The sequence below is a fragment of the Podarcis cretensis genome (assembly GCF_951804945.1).
Source record: "Podarcis cretensis genome assembly, chromosome: 6".
Lineage (NCBI taxonomy): Eukaryota > Metazoa > Chordata > Lepidosauria > Squamata > Lacertidae > Podarcis > Podarcis cretensis.
The window spans coordinates 53,130,099-53,151,807 of NC_137175.1; the positions used below are offsets into that span (position 1 = coordinate 53,130,099).

At 42.6% G+C, this 21,709-nt stretch overlaps 1 protein-coding gene across 1 annotated transcript in view; it reads right to left on the minus strand.

The window, feature by feature from the left end:
* Positions 1–9,373, minus strand: part of TESK2 (testis associated actin remodelling kinase 2) — a 64,295-nt gene extending 54,922 nt beyond the window's left edge. Inside the window, exon 1 of the mRNA XM_079980316.1 lies at positions 9,101–9,373. The gene's annotated coding sequence lies outside the window, so the exon portion shown is untranslated. The remainder of the gene's footprint in view (positions 1–9,100) is intronic.
* Positions 9,374–21,709: the final 12,336 nt, after the last annotated feature.

The following is a 21,709-nucleotide window of genomic DNA, read 5'->3' on the forward strand; positions in this document are numbered from 1 at the left end:
GTGAGGATGCAGTCAGTCCAACATAAAAAAGGTAAAGGTACCCTGATGGTTAAGTACAGTCAAAGGCGATTATGGGGTGCAGCACTCATCTTGCTTCAGGCTGAGGGAGCCAGCGTTTGTCCACAGACAGGTTTCTGGGTCATGTGGCCAACATGACTAAACCGCATCTGGCACAACGGAACGCTGTGATGGAAGCCAGAGTGCACGGAAACGCCATTTACCTTCCCATTGCAGTGGTACCTATTTATCTACTTGCACTGGTGTGTTTTTGAACTGCTAGGTTGGCAGAAGTTGGGACAGAGCAATGGGAGCTCACCCCATCATGCAGATTCAAACTGCCGACCTTCTGATAAGCAAGCCCAAGAGGCTCAGTGGTTTAGACCACAGTGCCACCTGCTCTCTGCAGCTGTGCCTGTGCTGTGCTGAGATCCCTGCTTGCCCCAGAGATTCAAGGGAGAGCTCTCTCAAGAGCCAGCAGCAATGTGTTGCACTACTGATCCGTAGTTGATATTTTCACCTGAAGTTTACAGTTGGGAGTTTTTTAGTTTAGAGAAAAGACGGGGGGCATAACAGAGGGGTGTAAAATTATACATGGAGTGGAGAAAATGGATAAGGAAAAGGTTTTCTTCCTCTCTCATAGTATTAGAATTTGGGGGCATCCAATGATTCTGGTTATTAGAAGAGTCAGTACAGACAAATGGAGCTATGGAATTTGTGATGGCCATGAATTTGGATGGCGTTGAAAAAGGATCAGACAAATTCATGGAAGATTGTTAGTATTTTTCAAGAGAGATTAAAGGGCACACTGGAACTTCAGGTTTGTGCAAATAAAATTAATTAAAGTCCTCTGACTAGCACTACAGATCCACTTTAAAAACTCAGACTTTCTGCAGATTACTAAGTGATGAGGAAAACACATTGAAAAGTGTAAGATGAACAAATGATGACCAAGATATGTAAGCAGAATGAAATCTCATTGAGATAAAACTGCCCCATAAACAAATCAGAACAAGTGTTCAGTAAACACCAGGCATAGTCTATCTGCCACATAAGCTTTGTGCAAGCAAATTAGGGGGAATGCCAAACAAGCAGGTGGACTATAGGAGCCTTAAGGCCATTAATGGCTACTAGCCATGACTGCTATGTTCTATCCCCACTGTCATAGGCAGTACGCCTCTGAATAGCAGTTCTTGGGAATCACTAGCGGCAAGAATGCTGTGGCCCTCATGTTCTGCTTGTAGGCTTTTCTTAGGCATCTGGTAGGCCACTTTGGCCTGACCCAGTAGGACTTTTATTATGTTGTTACCTAGAAGAATTGTAGCAATTGACTCACAAGGCCACTCAACCACTAACCTAGCGGTCATTGCCATGATGCCCATGAAGGCCTTATCTGGTGCCCCAGAATTAAGAATGATCCTCAGATTCCCAGTTTTCATTTTAAATAGATTTTATAGCATTTTCAGAATAAGAGATATGAGGTAAATGCCCAGACACCATTATTTGATTTTGTACCAAATCAGCCTGTTCAATTCTTTCCATGCTTTACTACCCCCACCGTATTTTCTGGTCACCTTGTACATTTCGCTGGTACTGGGAATGCTCCCTGTCGTCAATAGAAAGCAGCAGCAGCATTGTATTTGAGGGGGGAAATCAGTATTGTTTAATCTCCACAATCAGAATTTCTGGGGGTAAGGAGCAGCAATGACTATACCCGCCCTATTTTTTGGTTTTGCCATGCTCACCTGCCCCCAAGCAGTATAGAAATGAAAATGATGGTGGTGTATGCCTCTCTTCCTTATGGTAGCCAGAGGTATCACAACAATCAATCAACATAAATATTGTTAAATCTTGTGATTGATGACCACAAGACTTTCTCAAAATTTAAGATGTGAATGCTGGTCTAAAAAAGTTAGTGCCCACTGTATTAATCTATTGGATTGCCTTGGTATGTCATTTATAGGTAGTTTATCTTGCTTCCACCTTTCTCTGTAAGGCAAGGAAAATTTTTCTTTTCTTTTTTTTTAAATAATTTTTATTAACAGGCCAATCACATCACATTATTCAAATCACATTAGTTCCAGATTATACAGCCAAATTTTAAATTTTGTTAAGGGTACCCATACATCAAGCTCGGCACGAGTCCAAAATTCCGGAAAGCTCCAGGCATCACATATTTTACTGCTTTAAATTAGACAGTTCTATCCAGTTCGATCCGGATAGTCCTTTATTACTTTCTTTCTCATCTTGTTATCATATATTCCTTTCTTTGCAATCTCTGATGGTTCTCACAAGCAGACTGGAAACTGGCGTCTCTGTGTGGGTTTTGTATTCTTCAAAAACTATCTCTCTCAGGGACAGCCTCTGTTCGTCTCTTCCATAAACAAAGTTAACCTTTGGTCTGTCCTTTATTTTTCCTCTGGCTAGCCAGATATATCAAACAAATCAGGGGGCTCTGTCAGGTCAAACTTACATTCCAACACTCCTTCTCTTTCAAACGATCCTGATTCTCCTCCCCCCTGTCCTTCTTTCTCCGGCAAGCCTGTCTTGGCGAGACGCCATTTTTTAACTGCGTCATAAAAATTTTCCTCTTCCTCACCGTTCACCAGTCTTGTCTTCTGTTGTAATCCATCCCCACACAGTTCTTAAAATCCTGCTTATGATTGATAAAAATGCGACGATCTTATTTCTTTCTGGGGTGAAGGGTTATTAGGCAAGGGAAATTTTTCACCCACAAATTATCACTTTTTACAATGCTTTGAAGATGCAGTATCAGTATCTTCTACATCTTACCTTTTGTGAAGTATTTTAAATGCATAGCCTCTGTCAGTGATTAACTGCTTCTCCAAAAAGAAAACTCCTAGTTTTAGCTAGCGCTATCATATTTCTCACTTCCCACAGATGGAATCAGTCCCAAGAGGTGACCTTCTTTACCCTGTACTATTCTGGTTCAGGCAGAGCCTGTCACTACATAGTGTACTAGTTTGGTGGAAATTAATTCACATTATAAAAGGACGTCTCACATTAGCAAAGCAAAGTCTAAACCCAATAAAGTGACCAGGCATCAACTTTCTGAATGGAGCCAGGGAGTCTCAAATTTATACTTCACACCAGACAGACTGGTATTTTTAATCTTGGAACGTAGTTGTGGTGCAAAAACAAACAAACAAAAAACCTCACACAGAATTCATTCCTTCAGTGCTTGTGCCAGTTAACATGTAGGGAACTTTCAACTACTATAACCAAATTAAAGAACACAGTTACAATTGCCCATTCTAATTCTCTAATCTGGACCTAGCTTGCCTCCCCAAGAAGATGCCCCCCAAAAAACTGGATTTCACATCTCTCTAATGCAACTGAGGAAGGTGGAAGATGGATTAGTGTGTATACCATGAATTGCAGCTTGTGTCTTCCAAAAAGTGAGAGCATTACATGTTTCTCCCCAAACTACATGCACTGTCCCCTTATTCACTTCTACCTACCCAAAAGTTTTCATACTTGCTCAGGCCCTGCACCCATGACACCTAAATGTATCTTTCGTGTTCAGAGGCAGTATATACCAAATGCTACAGAAGAACAGGGCTAACTGTGATACAGTACTCTCATGACCTACTTGAATTCCCAGAGACGTTTTACTGGTCACTGCTGGAAACAGGATGCTGAACTAGATGGAATACAAAGCAGTGGTGGGGCCTGAACCCCAATTTTGCTCTTGCAACATTTTACGTAAGACAAGCGAATGTGTTTGACACAAGTGAATTGCCCAAGGCTATGAACAAAGTACTGTACAAGGCAAATGTGAGGTCTATGCTACAAACATTAAATTCCTCAAATCAATTTCCCTTTTAATTTACTCCTGAACACTTATTTCCTTCTGCTTTCTTTCAACCCATTTTTCTGTTACCACCTGCCTAACTCTCCTTATATGCAACCACTCTTCTCTTCCTACAACTTAAGAAAACAGGACAGCATAAAAGTCAAAGGGCATCAGTTGTCCAATCAACAGCTGTGCACCAGCATCCTGATCACCCTCCTGCCTCTGCAATCACTACCTTCCACTGTATTTTAGTGGAGGCAGTCATGCACTACTCAGTGCAAGACAATAGGGGCATGTAAATCCTTTTAGCATTCCTGTACATGCCCTGATAACTCAGAGGCTGTAATTATTTTAAAATATTTTTTCCCTTCAATTTGACAGATTTTAAAGTGAACATGTTTTCAGAAAGCTCCTCGCTAAATTTTATTTTATTTCAATTACGTGACTGCATATCAATTTCCAATAATTTTAAAAAATAATATTTTTGAATGACAAACCTGCCAGCATATTGGATATACTGTAAAGTTGTAATTACCCAAATGTGAAACTCAGTAGATGACTTACAGTCAGTTACAATTACAATCTCCCACTCTGCTAGTCCACATAAGCCACCCTGAGCACCCTTGAAGGAAGATAATGTACCAGGATAAAACAAATAAAACCAGGTGTGTGTTTCCCCCCCCCCCTCTTCAATCTTGTGTTCCTGTTCAGATACAGCCTACAGTTCCTGCCTACAGTTACAGCATATACTAATAGAAGCTAGCCATGTGGTTTACTCCAGAAGAGAGAGAGCAGAAGTTCTCCAGAAACAGTTGTAGAGCACAGAAATACTTGGGAATGCCAGTTCATAAATGGGAGGTGTATTTGTGTGTAACTTTCCTACCAAGATTCATGAAAAGAGCTGACATTTACAAAAGAGCATTCTAGACTTCAAAAAATATTTGATTGTGATCAAAGGACAAAGTAAGCCAACTTTTTATTTTCAGACCCCTGCAATAATCTGCCTTTGTTTTGTCTGGAGCTAATGGGAGGTGTAACCCCAAACACTTGGAGGGCAATAGCTAACACGGTAAACTACTGAACAGCTCAGTGGCCCATCTATCTCATTATCCTGACCTACACAAGATGCTTCAGGTAATTCCCATTCTGCCTGCCCAAAGTGCAGGCCAGCAGATATAATACCCCATGGATTTCCACCAGCTGTAACCTGTAGAAAACCCCATACTGGGTATTCCAGACAGGGAGAGATTGAACATGTCCAGAATTTTCTAGTTCCCAATCTAGGCCTGACAGCCACACCAGAGCAGGTTTTACCTGGTCCCCACCTTCCACTGCAGACAGCAGGGGCAGCAGGGCTACGGATGCAACAGTGGTTCCATTCCTCAATCACACCCTGCTGCTGCTCAGCCAGGGTTAGAATAGCTCTGTCAATTTTAAAAGGAATCCATGTCTGTAGGAGTATTACCAGCATAAGCAAATCTAAGGCAACAAAAGGATTCATTGCAGAACCAGAGGAAAGACAGACTTTCTGGAAAAATGAAAGTATGAGCAGAAGCCTAGCCCTGTGGGTAAGGAAACTGGACAGATAGTGCTTTGTTATTCATCCACACAAGGAACAGTCATTGTCAGCTTTTATTTTTCAATTTACAGGATATCAGAACCTAACAAAAGCCACAATGGAAGCATGACAAAGTCAGTGGACATAGCTTATTCAAAATATTTTTGTTCTCTTGAATTATGGCTTACAACAATGCAGACTTGGGCACCTACAGAACACTTACAGAAGTGCAAACATAGCAATTTAAACACAGGGTTGTATCCAATGTTGTCTGTGAATAAGCAAAGCAGACTTCTGCTCACACAACAATGACACTTCAGTCATTTGAAAAAAAGAATAATAATAAAAAAGTGAACAGGCAACTTGTTTGATTATTGGTGAGCAATCTTATCTAGGTCATGATTTATAGAGGAAAGGTGCAATCTATATGCATTTACTTCACCACCATCTCTCTCCCCTGCACCTCCAAAGCTGCTCTGGAGGGTTGGGAAAGAAGAGGACATTGCGCAAGCCAAAGTCCACTTGCACAACATTGCATTCCATCCATGTGCTACAGCTAAAGACATTATTAATAAGAGTTCTACACTTCAGTCATTTGAAATAATAATAATAATAATAATAATAAAAGTGAACAGGCAACTTGTTTGATCATTGGTGAGCAATCTTATCTAGGTCATAATTTATAGAGGAAAGGTGCAATCTATATGCATTTACGTCAGCATGTGTTCTGCTATCAAGATGCAAGTCCGCAAGAGCCTTTCCAGACTTATCCTTTCACTGACAAATAGTTGTTGCAAGATATCTTTCCCACAGCTAGCACTTCAACTGCAGGAAAGTCATATTCACACAGGAGAGATCCGTAACTTTATTACTCCAGCAGTCCACCTAAGGGTTAGTGCCCACAACAACTCTCATGATGGAAATGCTCTACATACACCGTACCATTTTTAAAAAATTAGACTGATTAAGTGGCTGAACCAGGCATAGGCAAACCCAGCCCTCCAGAAGTTTTGGGACTACAACTCCCATCACCCCTAGCTAACAGGGCCAGTGGTCAGGGATGATGGGAGTTGTAGTCCCAAAACATCTGGAGGGCCAAGTTTGCCTATGCCTGGAACAATACTTACTGCAGTGATCATTTAACTTGTTTAATATTACAAACTTGGAAACACAAGCAAGCTACCTCCCTACATATTTTTTGTATTATGTATAATTTCCCCTATCTAGTATGCACTCTTTTTTAAAGGCAAAAGCAGTGAACAGGCAATCCCGCCAGAGCACAGCTTCCCTTATGTATCCTATGAGACATGAAATTGCATTGCTGGTGCTGGACTGGGACTGGAATATAACATCAAAACTGTTTTCCTTTTTTTAAATCACCAGGAAATGCCCTAAGTTACACAAGCAAGGCTTACAAGTGACCAGTCACAAGATACAGTTAGAGACCACATATCTCACCATTTACAAGAAACTGGTGACAGATAAGAGAATATGGCTGTTACCATTATGTCCTATGACTGTGTTAGACTAGATGTACTGAATCAGATCCAGGGTCCAGGCCTTATACTCTTAAATACGAGTGCATAGTCAGGATTGTTTAATACACATTAGTTATGCTTTAACTGTGAAGAGGTCCCAAGTATATAGTCTCACTTTGTAAATTAAAAACATTTCAGTAGAACATAGATGCCTGAGAACAGTCGACTGCTGATTTACATTATCAATCCTCTACACAAAGCTGTTTCTTTTCTAAAGCATCAATTTGCAAAACAGTATATAAAATGCAAAGTTCCTGTGCGCATATGCAAGTAGTAATTCCAGACAGAAACCAAAATGCCAACAGAGAATGGCCCATTGTCCCCTTCCTATTCTATTGTTATTGCAAATGTTTCCTTGGTGGGATTTTTTTATTTTACTCTTGCCACAACCTATCATATATATTAGGAAACAAACTCAAATAGCCAGGTTTCCATAGAAAACCAGAGTACTGTACAGATTCTTAGATTAGGAAAAATATTTATACAGTATCTACACTTTTGCAACCAATATTGTCCTTTAGAACACCCGTCTGCTATCATATTCCCTATAACTATTCTATTCATTTTCTCCACATCATACTTATTTTACATCACTATCATGCCATCATTTACTTGCCTTTTTCTAAACTAAAAAAGTCCCAAATAGTGTCATCTTTCATCATAAGGGAGTTGCTCTATCCCCTTTTCATGTAGTAGTTTGCCTCTAAATGGAAGTGAAGCAAACCACTATTATAAAAGAATGCTTAGATGAACAGTATACACGCTCAGAAAAGTAATACATCTTACACTAAATATTGTAGAATATATATATATATATATTTAATATAGCCATTATTCTTTAATATGCATTTCTTTAAACTCAAGAGAAATGTCAGAAAAAATGTTATTGAAATGGTGAGACATGTGACACACACTTCACCATTTTCACTCTTTCACACCAAGAATAAACAATGAAAGTATTTATGATGCATACACTAATGTAAAAGGCTTTTGAATGCCTTATCTCAGGTTTTAAATTGCAAAAGTCTTATTTACTTTGTAGATCTACAAAGCAAGGTAGGGCTGGAATTCAAGTGCAATTCAAAAAAATGTTTTATTCAGAATTGCAGATACTAAATTCTATGTAGCTTTCTAACAAATAGAAAACTTCAACAACAAACTTTACAAAAACTATAGGAACAATGTCAAAGAAAAAGTGTGTCAACTTCAGAGGCAATTAATCAACAACCTAAATAAGTGACAAAAAGTATATAGTCCTACTCTACATACGACAGTTTATTATACCTTCCATTAAAAGCAAACCCATGTGCAACATAAGCAAAGACAAAACAATAATTAAACCATCACAGTGAGCATTTAACTTTCCCATTCAAGTAAGAGCAGCCCTTTTCATGGAAACAACTACCCAGAAGCAACAGCAGCAGAGCTCTGGGATTAAGCAACGCTGGATATTTCCAATTGCATCTTTCAAAGCATCCCAGCAAAGACAAACCTTCTGAACCAAAATCAGTAAGATGATGAGATTCATTACTTGAAAAGTTCTGGGCATTAAACGGCATGGTGGAGGCTGGCAGAGAGAAAAAGAAAAAGGCAAGGAAGTCATCTCCCCCCATCCCCTTCATCATCTTTACCTCACACCCTCAGCCAGGTGGCTAAACACTCCTCCATCTTTGACCAGTTCCTCCCATTGGGGACCAAAAGAAAGGATTTGCATTACTTTTTAGGGCTTTTTTTTCAGGGAAAGAAGAGAGAATGGGAGTTCTCCAAAGTGCTGTCAAACTACTAAAGAATCTCCTCGCCCTCGTGTTCCTGCCCTCGCACTTTTCCTTCACAACACTCCCACAAAATGCACAACTCGGGACAGCCCCCCAACCTTTCTCTACCTAAGAGGCCCCCAGCCTCGCTCCTCAGGCTCCCGTCTTCAGGAACTCACTCTGACAGTCATGTTCCTCAACATCACCACAAAGGGGGTGGGAAGGGGAAGGGGAAGGGGGGCGTTTTCCACTCTCCTTCCGCGCCTCAGAACTCGCTGCTGTCGGGGGCCCCGTCCGCTAATCCCATCCCCGCTTCCCGGCTCATTGTCACCCCCCCTCCACAGCCCCCCCCCCCGCATCCCACGCGCGAACCAGCCTCTCTCGCCTCCGCCCCCACGAAGCGCCCGCCCTCGCCCCGGACCTCGCTCTTCTTTACCTGCCTCAGGGGGCGGTGGGCTCCGCGCACCCAGAAACGGCTCATATTCACCCGCTCCCTGGGAGGCGACCAAGACTCCAGCAGCGCTTCAGCCGGGGAAGGAGGTCTAACGCCCCGCCGTGAACGTCCGGGCGGGGCGAGGGGGCGCAGAGACAGGCCGACCCGAGACTCCTTCTTCCAGAGGGAACGGCAAGGCTGGGCCGCAGCGGCCTCGGGCCCTTCCCCACCCGCCCGCCCACCGTCCTCCGCAGCGCCGAGGAAATGAGACGGCGCACTTTCACACCAGTTCAGCGGCCGCTGCAGACCAACTGAGTCGCCTGTCTGGCTCGAAGCCACCACAAGACGGAGAAGGGCGGAGCTAACCTTCCTCCCCCTGCTATATCCGCCAATCCGCATGGACCAGAGTCTGATTGGCGGCTCACGCGGCTAATCATATCGAAGACTTAAGCACGGTCGAGGTGTGGGTCGCCTTTTGGGTAGCGAAAGAGCGCTTGAGTGACAGGCCAGCTTGACTCAAGCGCAACAACAGCTTCGGCCGAAGCCTGCGAAAGGGCGGGGAAGAGCGAACGGGGGGGGGGAGGAGGAGGAGACGAAGGCGGGTTGCTAGGGGAGCTTCAGAACTATTGGCCGTCAGTCGAAGGCGGGTGATAAACAGGGCGCCAGGCCAATGAGAATGTGCTTACCAGAGACTGCAAAGCCTGGGAGCCAATTCTAAACTGTTTACCCGGGAGGAGGGATAATACAGCTGTCAACACGGGCTCAGACCTTAATTAGTGCTGAGAGACAGTGAAGAGTCATGAACTGCCTGGGCGCTGGACGGGGGTGGGATCAAGATTTGCTGAGTGGGCGTTTGGATATGCAGCAGCGTTTCTAGTAATAAAAACACACACGTGCACGCGTAATAATGGTTAATTTGTGTATTACTGTGTCATGAGATGCCCAAAATCTTCCTGACGCAGCACATGTGGAAGGCGTTGAGGCATCGCTCCTGGTGTGTGCAAGTTGCCCAGGTCTCACTGCCATAAAACTGTGCGCTCAACACATAAACCTGGTAACCCTTCATCTTGGTATTGCCATAGTTGCCTTGCCCACATTCCCAGCATGTTTGCACTCCTGTCTCTGCAAGATCTACACTGGCTTGGTCATGTCCACAGAATGGAAAATGGCAGGATCCCCAAGGAAGTGCATTACAAAGATGTATGTAAATGTGAGAAGAAGGCTGGCAACATTAACTGTGCTGTGTGGTAATTCCCCGCAGATGACCCACAGTGCCTGGAGACAAGTCGTGTATCCACAGCAGTGATCAGTCAAGGAATGATCACTGGGAGGAGCACAGAAAGAAGAAACACCATGGTACAGCTGCATCAGCACAACCAGATGCCTTCATCTGCCCCACCTGCAACAAAACATGTCTCTCTCATATCAGTCTCTACAGCTGCATCAGCACTGTAACCCTCCAATGATCTGACTTCACCCCTGAAGGTGCACTCTTCCATTGTCTCCTGAGACAGAAGGACGGCAACCAACTACAGTGGTACCTCGGTTTACGAACTTAATCCGTTCTGGAAGTCTGTTATTAAACTGAAACCGTTCTTAAACCGAGGTGTGCTTTCCCTAATGAGGCCTCCCACCGCCGGTGCCCTTCCACCATTTGGATTACGTTCTTAGACGGAGGTAAAGTTCACAAACCGGGACACTGCTTCTGGTTTTGTGGCGTTCGTAAACCGAATCGTTCGTAAACAGGGCTGTTCTTAAACAGAGGTACCACTGTATTAGCATATTAAGATACATAAATTAATGGCAGTTCTGTGTGTCCATAGCCTAGCAATTAAAGTTACACTTACAATATGAAGCCAATTTGCCTCATTTGCACTGTGTAACTGGTGGGTAGTGCTCTTATTAAAATGCAATGTGCATTGCTATCCTCATTCATCTTTAAAATGTGGAAATTATCTTCATATGAGCATAAGACTTTAGTTTCTTGTTCAAGAAGATAATGAAGGGAATCTTTAGATGAAATGGCACTGTAACAGAGGAGATCCATCCACACCACTCTGCCCAGTGAATCACACTGCTTCAGCAACAATGTCATCTGCTTCAAATAAGTAAAGATAGAATTAAGACACATTATTGCTCCCTTACCTGTCCATGAAAGAGATCTTGCTTTGTGTTTTGAAATGTTGTGCTTCAGGTTTTTTTTAATTATTATTTAACATGGATAGCAATTATATTGAAAATGCACTGCAGACGTCAAGGTCTTGTTTGACATATACTTGAGAGGCAGACTGACCTCTTATATACCCAGTATATAAGACACTAATCAAGCAACATCCAATCAAGTCAAACATTAAAAACTAACATGTGTTAACTATGTGCCTGTGTGCCTGCAGTTTGGGGGGGGGGCTTTGTTCTCACCAGCCAGAAACCTAACTTCCAAGGTGCACAACCTAGTGGACGTGGCACTAAGGTCAGGGATTTATGAGATTCATTCAGGGATGAATATGCATAGGAGAAGACACTCCTTGACGTAACCTGATCCTGGATCACTTAGGACTTTAGAAACCAGCATTTCTAATTATTTCCAGAAGAACTAGCAACCAATGAATATATTTCTACACTTCCCATATCACACCACGACCCCCAGTGGCTAGTGATAGACAGTAATTAGAAAGTCACATTTTTAAACAGCTGCAACTTCCAAATAGTCATCAAGTACTGGCCCATGCAAAATACATTACAATGGTTCAAATTTTAAGTCTGAACATCTCTTACTTTTGTCACAACCAAAAGTTATGACTGGTATATGCAGATAATTTAAGAAACTTATCATTTTTATTTATATATCCTATTAAAACAGCTGGGCTTCATGATGCACATATGTAATATGACTACCCTACACCTACAAAAGAAGAAGAAGACCTCATGCATCAATTTACCAACTATACCACTATGACTTTGAATCAATATTGGAGCAGTGGGCTGCATAAATTCAGTTCCTGATCACTGAGTACCCTTAGGTAAGTCACTAACTCCAATCCTAATTTGCTTCTCACTGTAGCAGTGAGGATGAACAGAATAAGAACTGCAAAGCGCTTTGTACTCTGGTGTTAGAAAAATATCAATTACAGCTTTGAAACATGATAACTGCACTTCTCTTCAGGTTTCCAACTCAAAATAGATACCCATGGCAGCAGAGACTTACCTGATTATGCACCTAGCATAATGCAAAACAGTTATCCCATAATACATTGTAACCACTCTTAGTATGCTCCTCTTGGTACTCATAACTGAGGTGTTGAATTAAAAGGATACATTCCGTCCACCTTTATCAATAGAGTGGGTGAATTCTAAAGAGGGGGGAAATGTGATCTTGGGTGGGTATGTAGTGTTGTAGTTATAAAAAGGCATAGATCCCTTCTGTACAAAGCATTGTTGCCATAGTCTATCAGGGCTTCTCTATAAAAGTCAGATTTCTCTTTTCTGCTAGGTCCTATGATATCCAGATTACAAATCAAATTTCTCAGGAATTTTATGCAGCTCTCTAGCAGCATTTGGGATTGTTCACATGTTTTTGTTCTTGGTTCAAGTATAATTATCCCTGTTAGTATCAGCAGATCAGTTAATAATAGCCCTGGCTGCAATCCCAACCTTACTTTCTTGGGAGTAAGCCCCTCTGAATTCAACAGAGTTTGTGATTAGGCTTGTGGTGAGTACACTGAGGCTGCAGTCCTGTATCCACTAACCAGGGAGCAAGTCCCACCAAACTCAGTGAGACTTATTTCTGAAAAGAGATGTAAAAAGTAAAGGGACCCCTGACCGTTAGGCCCAGTCGCGGACAACTCTGCGGTTGCGGCGCTCATCTCACTTTACTGGCTGAGGGAGTTAGCATACAGCTTCTGGGTCGTGGCCATCATGACTAAGCCGCTTCTGGTGAACCAGAGCAGCGCACAAAAACACCATTTACCTTCCCGCCAGAGCAGTACCTATTTATCTACCTGCACTTTGACGTGCTTTCGAACTGCTAGGTTGGCAGGAGCAAGGAGTGAGCAACGGGAGCTCACCCTGTTGTGGGGATTCGAACCGCCGACCTTCTGATTGGCAAGCCCTAGGCTCAGTGGTTTAGACCAGTGTTTCCCAACTTTGTGCCTCTAGCTGTTTTTGGACTACAATTCCCATCATCCCTTGCCACTGGTCTTGCCAGTCAGGGATGATGGGAGTTGTAGTTCAAAAACAGCTGGAGGCACAAGGTTGGTTTAGACCACACAGTACAGTATAGGGCAGTGCTATGAAACACTGAAGGATGGTGACATCTAGCGTTCAAAAGAGTGAACAATTTAAGTGTTTACAGGTACTGTATCCTTTGAGAATGGTGTAGCAATTCTACTTACTTAAAAATGGCTAGTTAGTTAATATTTAAATGAAATGGAAGAAAACAACAACAAAGATAGAGGTGCACAGCCAATATATACCTGCTCTAAAAAATACAGGAAAGCAGCTGCTCACAGCATGATCTTGTCCCCACTTCCATTTATGGACTACATCAGCCTTTACTAATCTGTTCTGAAACTCAGTTTATTTTAATGTATGAGTGGCAAATACCATAGATGTAAAATGCACACACATACACAGTTCTACTTTTTCAAGAGAGAGGAAATGATATTTTCTCCCATCCAGCCACAGATTTGTATATTCTGTCAACATATTATTTACAATTAAACAAGTAACATATAGAAAGTATGGTGCAGATTCGGACATTTGTGTTACTTATTTATTATTTTTGTGGCACAGTCAATGTAAATGCTACTTTACAAGCTGGGAAGCAAACCACATAATTGCTAAAAATGTACAATCTAAACAAAGGCAAATAAAGGATAGGAACAGAAAAGAAAGATCAGAATCAAAATAAGAGCAAACACTTTACAAACTAAAGCAAGTAAAAACACATATGAGCTTCCTACGTTTTAGTACAGTACCATCAGCAGAAATACTGCTGTGAGAAAGCACCCCTGCTTGCATTAAATAATGTACAGTTATCTGAGAATAGTGCTCTTTTGTGCAGGTAGATATAAATACATAATTTTAGACTAGTTAGTTCAAAACACTATCAGCTTTTACAACCATCAACCCCCTTTCCAATAGTAAAAGTTAATATTTAGTAATATTTAGTTCTGCAGACACACTAATAATTGCACTGTTGTAGTAGAACAAGATAAGGGAGAGAAGATCCATAGGTAGAATTGTTTTCAAACATATTTAGCACTATTTCAAACATATTAGCTGCCTAGTGATGGAAGAACTTTAAGGATTTTGGTAGCTTGTCGCATGAAGAGTGTGTACTGCTATTCCTTACTCTCAAGCAAACTCAAGCACTGTTCTCTGTACAGTCTCCTTTGTCCTTTGCAAGATACAAAGCAGCCATTTATCAACTCTCTGGGGACATCTTCTGACAGGCATTTAAATCACTCCTTATTTATAGGGAAGTATCCTGTACTGTATTAAGTTTTGGAGATCTGAAATCTGGTGTACTAGTTGAGATTGTAGTTAAGAGTCTACATGTTAAGAGTCTGAAATTTAGCCCACAATCCTGCGGCTATTTCAGAATCCCAAGTATTTAATCTTACATGTTTTTAATTGAACTTACTGCTGCAAATAAAGCATGGTGAAAAATATGTCCCAGATGCTGCAGAGCAGAGGATTTGAGATGTGTTGCCAATTATCACATCTGTAGCTTGGGAATGCTGTGAGATCCTACCCTCATTTTGGAGGGTGAGGTGTCTTCTGTGGCATGAAGCATGTTTTATCTGTTTCAGCTACCCCCTCCTGGATAGATGTAGCTTCAGCTATCTATGTCTGGTATCATGCTGTAATAAATGCATTGCATGTGAGTCTGTCCTCATAAACTTCAGCTGCTCCAAAAAACATCAGAAATACAATTGACCCTAAATCAGCCTTTCCCAACCATGTGTCCTCAGTTTTTTGCAAGACTACAACTTCCACCACCAATCTCCACTGAACATGATGGCTAGGGATGATGGGAGTTGTAGACCAACAACATCTGGGAACTCAGTGTTGGGAAAGGCCACTTGGAACCTAACTCACCAGTATTAAACACATTTTCCCTGCTTTCAAAGCCTCCCCAGAAGACTCAAACTAAATTCTAAGGGCTGTTTCATAAAAGCAGGGAAGCCAAGTGGTACCATCGTGTAAAAACTGCATTGTTTCATATGATAGGATGGAGAATTATACATCTGAATATTCCCAAACTGCAAGGAACACAGTAACCTCTACCTCAGGATGGAGTCTACTTCATGCCATTTCTAGATGTTCGAACTGCTTCTCAATGATTTTCTAAGGCAGGCCGGGATGGGGAACCTATGGTCCTTCACATGCTAATGGATTCCAACTCTTATCAGCTCCAGCAAGCATGGCCAGTGGTCAGAGATGATGGGTATTGTAGTTCAACATCATCTGGAGGACCACAAGTTCCCCATCCCTGTTCGAAGGAATGCTCCAAAAATTACTTTTCCCAGCACAGAGATTGGCACATCTTCCCTGTCTGCAGCATCGGAGGAAGCTGTTAGGGTGTGAAACCTAAGACGCTGGCAAGTTAGCAATGTCATGTCACTTTAAGTAGTGAAGCTCGTTATGTTGTTAAGTTGCTCAGTATATAAAGAGTGTTTGTTTTCTCTGCCTGGGGGGCGTGAAGCAAAATGTCTGAAAGCTCCGGAGGTGTTTCTGTTATCTTTCTGCAATAAACCTGTCTTTGGAAAGACAGGCTTCCCTGTGTCGTTATTTCTTTGCTGCTGAGACTCTGAAGCTTGTACTGCAACAAGAATCTCTGCACTGGACTTAATCAATGCTCTGCAAAGAGAACTGTTGCTGGTTGCGCAGCAGAAGCGTTTACTGGACCAGTACACAAACTCTCTTAGGTTATGGGTTTTTCTACGTTTCTACAGCTGTATTGTGTGCAGAGAAAGTGAAAGCAGCTTTCGGATGAGAGAAGACCGGCTTGGTCGTAAATCCAGCTCTTAAAGGAACTGAGAGGCTGCAGAAAGTTGAGAGAGCTGCGTAAGTGAAGATTTACAGCTTCATAAGCTGCAAAAGGCTAGCTTGACCTCCCGTTGTGTTTTTTGTTTTGTTAATAAAAACAGAGGGCGGTGGTAGGTTGCTAGTGAAGAGACGGAGGGAAAAAAGTTTAAAAGGCTTCAGAGGAGGCTGGAGGCGTCTGAAAAGTGAGTAAAACAAATCCAAAGGGGAAAGAGAAGCAAGGGCACACAGAGGGAGTAGCAGCCGACCCCAAGAATGGTTGTGGAAAATTTCCAGGTTCCCTTTACAAAGTTGAACTCTGCTAATTACGTGCAGTGGTCTAAGAGGGCTCAAGTCTGGTTGGAAGCCAAAGAAGTGTGGGCTGACTATGTCCAGAGGCGAAAGCCATTTGTGGCTGTTGCAGCGGATGCCACAGCAGAGCAACAGGCTGCTGCACATGCTCAGAACAGGGAACATGATAAAATGGACACTAAAGCTAGATGCATGTTGATGGTATCGATAGACGATTCCCAATTACCTCATGTGGAAAATTTAAGGTCTGCATTTGAAATTTGGGAAGCTCTTAGGCGAATTCACCTCAGAGCCACCATAGAGCGTGGGGGAACTAGCAGGCAGAGTTGTAAGGAAGCCTCACAAGTGTCTGCTATGGCCAGCAAGTCATGTTTTCGATGTGGCAGCAGGTTTCATTTGATAGCAAAGTGTCCAGAAAAGCAACAGGAATTTCAACAGTCCAAGGTCAGTTTCCGGAGCTACAGGGGAAGACGAAGTGAGAACTACAAGAATCAACGATCCAGAGGGGGAGCAGGTCCTGATAAGGGACTATCTGCAATGGCAGCACAACAGAGTCCTAAAAGGAGCCAACAAACCTTGAAGTGGATTATTGACAGTGGAGCAAGTCACAATTTAGTTCCAGCGACATCTAGTGGCAGCTTGATGAACTGCAAGACATTGCCAGTTGCAAAAACTGTGACTATAGCAGACAATAGTAAACGAGAAATGAACCTTAAAGGCACAATTTATGTTAATTGTTTGCAAACTAACCTTCCTGTTTTTGTTCTTTCAGGAATGAAGAATGGACTTTTGAGTGTGTCATGCCTGGTAAAAAGTGGTTTTAAGGTTGAGTTTGAAAATGATGTGTGCACCATTTCGAAACAGGGGAAGGAGCTAGTTAAAATTCCCTGTGAGGATGGGCTTTTTGTTTTGGATGAAGAGCAGTTAGCAGCAGGTAGATGTTCAACAGGTGAAGCGCAAGCTAAGTGTGTAAATAAGGCTCCTCATACAGGTTGTGCACATCTACTACACAGAAGGTTAGCTCATATATGCTTTAAGTATGTAAGCAAGATGCCAGATTTAGCTGAGGAGTGTAACATTAAACCCTGTCCAAATTTTCTGGATTGTTGTGCTTGTAAACATGCTAAGGTTAAGACATGTAACTATCCTAGATCTGATAGAGTAAGCAAGAAACCCTTTGAACTTGTGCACACAGACGTGTGTGGCCCTATGCCAGTCAAATCGCTTGGAGGTGCGAGATTTATGCAAATTTTGGTGGATGATTTTTCAAGGGCTAGTTGGGTTTTCTTTCTGAAAGAAAAATCACAAGCAGCTTCCATCCTGATGGATTGGATTGAAGAAGTCGAATGTAAATTTGACACCAGGGTGCGTAAAATACAATCAGATCGTGGTGGGGAATATGTGAACCACACGCTGGAGACGTGGTTAAAAAGGAAAGGTATAGTTCATAGACTTACCAATCCCTATTCACCACAGGAGAATGCAGTTGCCGAAAGAAAATTTCGAACATTACAGGAAGCCATTACTGCTTTGCTGTTTGATTCTGGACTTCCACAGCGGTTTTGGGCTGAGGCTGCACTGTATGCGAATTATACTTTTAACAGAGTGTACAATAGCACAGTAGGCAACACTCCTTACTTCATGCTATTTGGGAAAAAACCAAAAATTGATCATCTAAGAGTTTTTGGATGTCGTGCTTATGTGCTGGTGCCTAGGGCACAACGTAGGAAAGGCGATCCTAGATCTAAAGAAATGCTTTTCTGTGGTTATCAAGCAAACACAAAAGGTTGGAGATTTGTGAATGTAGAAGGCAATCAAACAAAAATCACAATCAGCAGAAGTGCGGAATTTTGTGAACAGGATGGTTGGAATAAAATTCATGGAAATCCTGACATACTATTTGATGTGGTGAACAGTAATAATGAAACTCAGGCCCCAGGGCAGGTATTAGTCCCAGAACAGGCTGAGGAATTTGAGTCTGAGGACGAGGGTGAGAAATCGCCTAGTTCACCCAAGTCTGTAAAGTCAGAATCTTCTAGCTCTAAAAGTTCACCCGTACAGCAAGAGAGATGTGTAAAGTCAGAATCAGAAAGTTCTTCAACTACTAGTGACAAACAGGTGACGACTAGTGATTCTGGGTCAGAGGGGGAAACTGAAGGAACATCACAGGAACTGTTAAGGCGTTCCAAGCGTGCCAACAAAGGTAAACCTCCTGAAAGGTACCAAGCTATTAGTGTTTGGGCTGGTTTGGCAAACTGCGAACCTGAAAGTTTTGAGGAGGTTGAGCAATTACCCCAGGAGGAGGCCAGTAGGTGGCGTGAGGCCATGCAAAAAGAGTTGAATTCTATGAAAGAACTGGGTGTGTTTTCCATCACCAAACTGCCAGAAGGTACCAAGGCAGTAAGTTGTAGGTGGGTGTACAGGATAAAGACAACAGCGATGGGGAAACCAGAGTACAAAGCAAGGCTTGTAGCTCGAGGTTTTACTCAAAGAGAGGGGTTACATTATTCCGAAGTCTATGCACCCACTTCAAGGAGTGAAACCCTTCGGGCACTATTAGCAGTTGCTGCTCAGAAAGGGTTCAAAGTGAATCAATTTGATGTCTCTACAGCTTATCTTCATTCAGACTTGGCTGAAGAGCTCTATATGGAGCTACCGCCAGGATTGAAAGTTGGTAAATCAAATCAGGTATGGAAACTACATAAATCTATTTATGGACTCAAGCAATCTGCTCATAATTGGAATGAGTGTTTGAATGACGTTTTGGTAGGCATTGGTTTTAGCAGGAGCAAGGCTGACAATTGCTTATATTTCAGAGGTTCAGGAGATGCTCAAGAATCTTTGCTTGTTTATGTAGATGACCTGATTTATACTTCAAAGACACAAGAACAAGTAAAAAAACTAGCCAAAGAGTTAAATAAACACTTCAAAGTTAAGAATCTTGGTGATGTAAAGGTCTATCTTGGTGTTCAGATAGATAGGACCAAAAATGGCAGTTTTCTACTGAATCAAAAAGGCAAGATATTGCAAATGTTGAAAAAGTTTGGCATGACGGAGTGTGCAGGTGTTAGAACACCAATGGAAATGGGTTTTGTAAAAGACAATGAGTTCAAGGATAGTGCTGAATTCAAGCGTGCTGAAATCTTTCAGTCAGCACTGGGAAGCTTACTTCATCTTTCGCAATGGAGTAGACCAGACATTGCTTACGCTGTTAACTTACTCAGCAGAGAAGCTTCAAAACCTAGTGTAAATGCGTGGAAAGGAATTCAAAGAGTGTTAAGATATTTACAATACACCAAAGATTTTTGCCTTGAATTATCTTCTGAAGGACAAGCACAGATTACTTGTTGGGCAGATAGTGATTGGGCAAATTTAAAGGATAGAAAATCAGTGTCTGGCTGTGTAATAAAATTTGGTAACTCTCTGATTGGGTGGAGATCCAAGAAACAGAACCTGATTGCTTTGTCGTCAACAGAAGCTGAGTTCTGTGCCTTATCTGAGTTATGTAGAGATCTAGAATTTTACAAATGCTTGGCACAAGAGATGTATGAAAAGGCCATCACTCCAATCACTGTATGGGGTGATAATCAACCGTGTCTTAAGTTAGCACAAAATGGGCAGTTTAAAGGTCGTACAAAACATTTGGATATCCGCTTTCAAAATGTTTGTCAAACGGTAAAAGCAGGAATTGTTAAATTAAATTACTGTCCCAGTCATGAAAATCAAGCTGATGGTTTTACAAAACCGCTTGGGTTTCAGCGGCATGAAAACTTTTGTGAAGAAATGGGTCTGAAGTAATTTTGGCTTTGTATTGCCAGCGAGAGGGGGTGTTAGGGTGTGAAACCTAAGACGCTGGCAAGTTAGCAATGTCATGTCACTTTAAGTAGTGAAGCTCGTTATGTTGTTAAGTTGCTCAGTATATAAAGAGTGTTTGTTTTCTCTGCCTGGGGGGCGTGAAGCAAAATGTCTGAAAGCTCCGGAGGTGTTTCTGTTATCTTTCTGCAATAAACCTGTCTTTGGAAAGACAGGCTTCCCTGTGTCGTTATTTCTTTGCTGCTGAGACTCTGAAGCTTGTACTGCAACAAGAATCTCTGCACTGGACTTAATCAATGCTCTGCAAAGAGAACTGTTGCTGGTTGCGCAGCGGAAGCGTTTACTGGACCAGTACACAAACTCTCTTAGCTCGGGCGCCTGGGGCGGGGCAACTTGCCCATAGGGACGGGGCGAGAGGGCGAGCCGCTCATAGGGGCAGGGTGCACTGCAGGGCCTCTGGAGTCTGCCTGCCTCCTCCCACTCAGCTGTCCTACAGCTGGAGGGGAGGCAGTGGATGGACAGTTTGGGCAGCGCGGAGCCTGCATGTACCCAAGCCACCCCATCTCTCCCAGGAGAGATGTGCGGCTCGGGTGCGCTGCAGGCCCCGTAGTGAGTGCCGCCCGGCATTTTGTCACCCCCATCAGTGGCGATACCCAGGGCAGCCCACACCCACCGAACCCCCTTCCTCTGTCTGTATTTGCAGTGTGCATTCCACTTGTGTTGCCATTCACATGCACAGAAATGAATGCCTTTGCCCATTCCAGCAAAGAGATTAATTTCTAATCTCTGTGCCTTAAAAATGAATGACTGCTGCAAAACCTAAAATAGAGGACAAGGGCAAAAGCTAAAGGAAAAGACAGGAGCTGCCCAAAGTGATGCAGTGAGGTAGGTAGGGAGGTGAATTGTTTGTAAAAGACGAGGGAGAAATTGTGGTTTTCTGGAGAAGTGGGTCTGGTGGGAGAAGGCTTGGCAAAGGGTAGAAGGCTATTCCAGCAGCAATCACAGAGTGTGGCAGCAAGGCAGACAACTCATTGAGTTTCCCATTACTTCCTGAAGAGTTTAAAAGCAGCACTGGAAGGAAAGGATCAAAGTTAATGTTTCACAAGGGCAACAATCCTTTCTTATTTATCTTCCCCACACATACAGGAAGGCCAAGGAAGGCAGGCATCCTGAAAACCACACTCCAGGAAGCTCTGCTCATTTGCTGTGCATCCTGCCCTCCCCTCCATCCCTTCATCTAATTATACTCTAATATGCCTGCAGACAGATCTTCAGTCCTTGGATTATATCACACCAGATGGCTTTATTCCTCTAAAAGTGATATGCTGCTAAACTGGGATGGAAGGAGGGAGCAAAGAAATAACCAACCCCCTTTCTTATCATTCCAGATTGCTTTGTCTTGCATTTTGTTTGCAGGACATTTCCTTCCCTGGATACACTACTGCTTTTATTGTTATC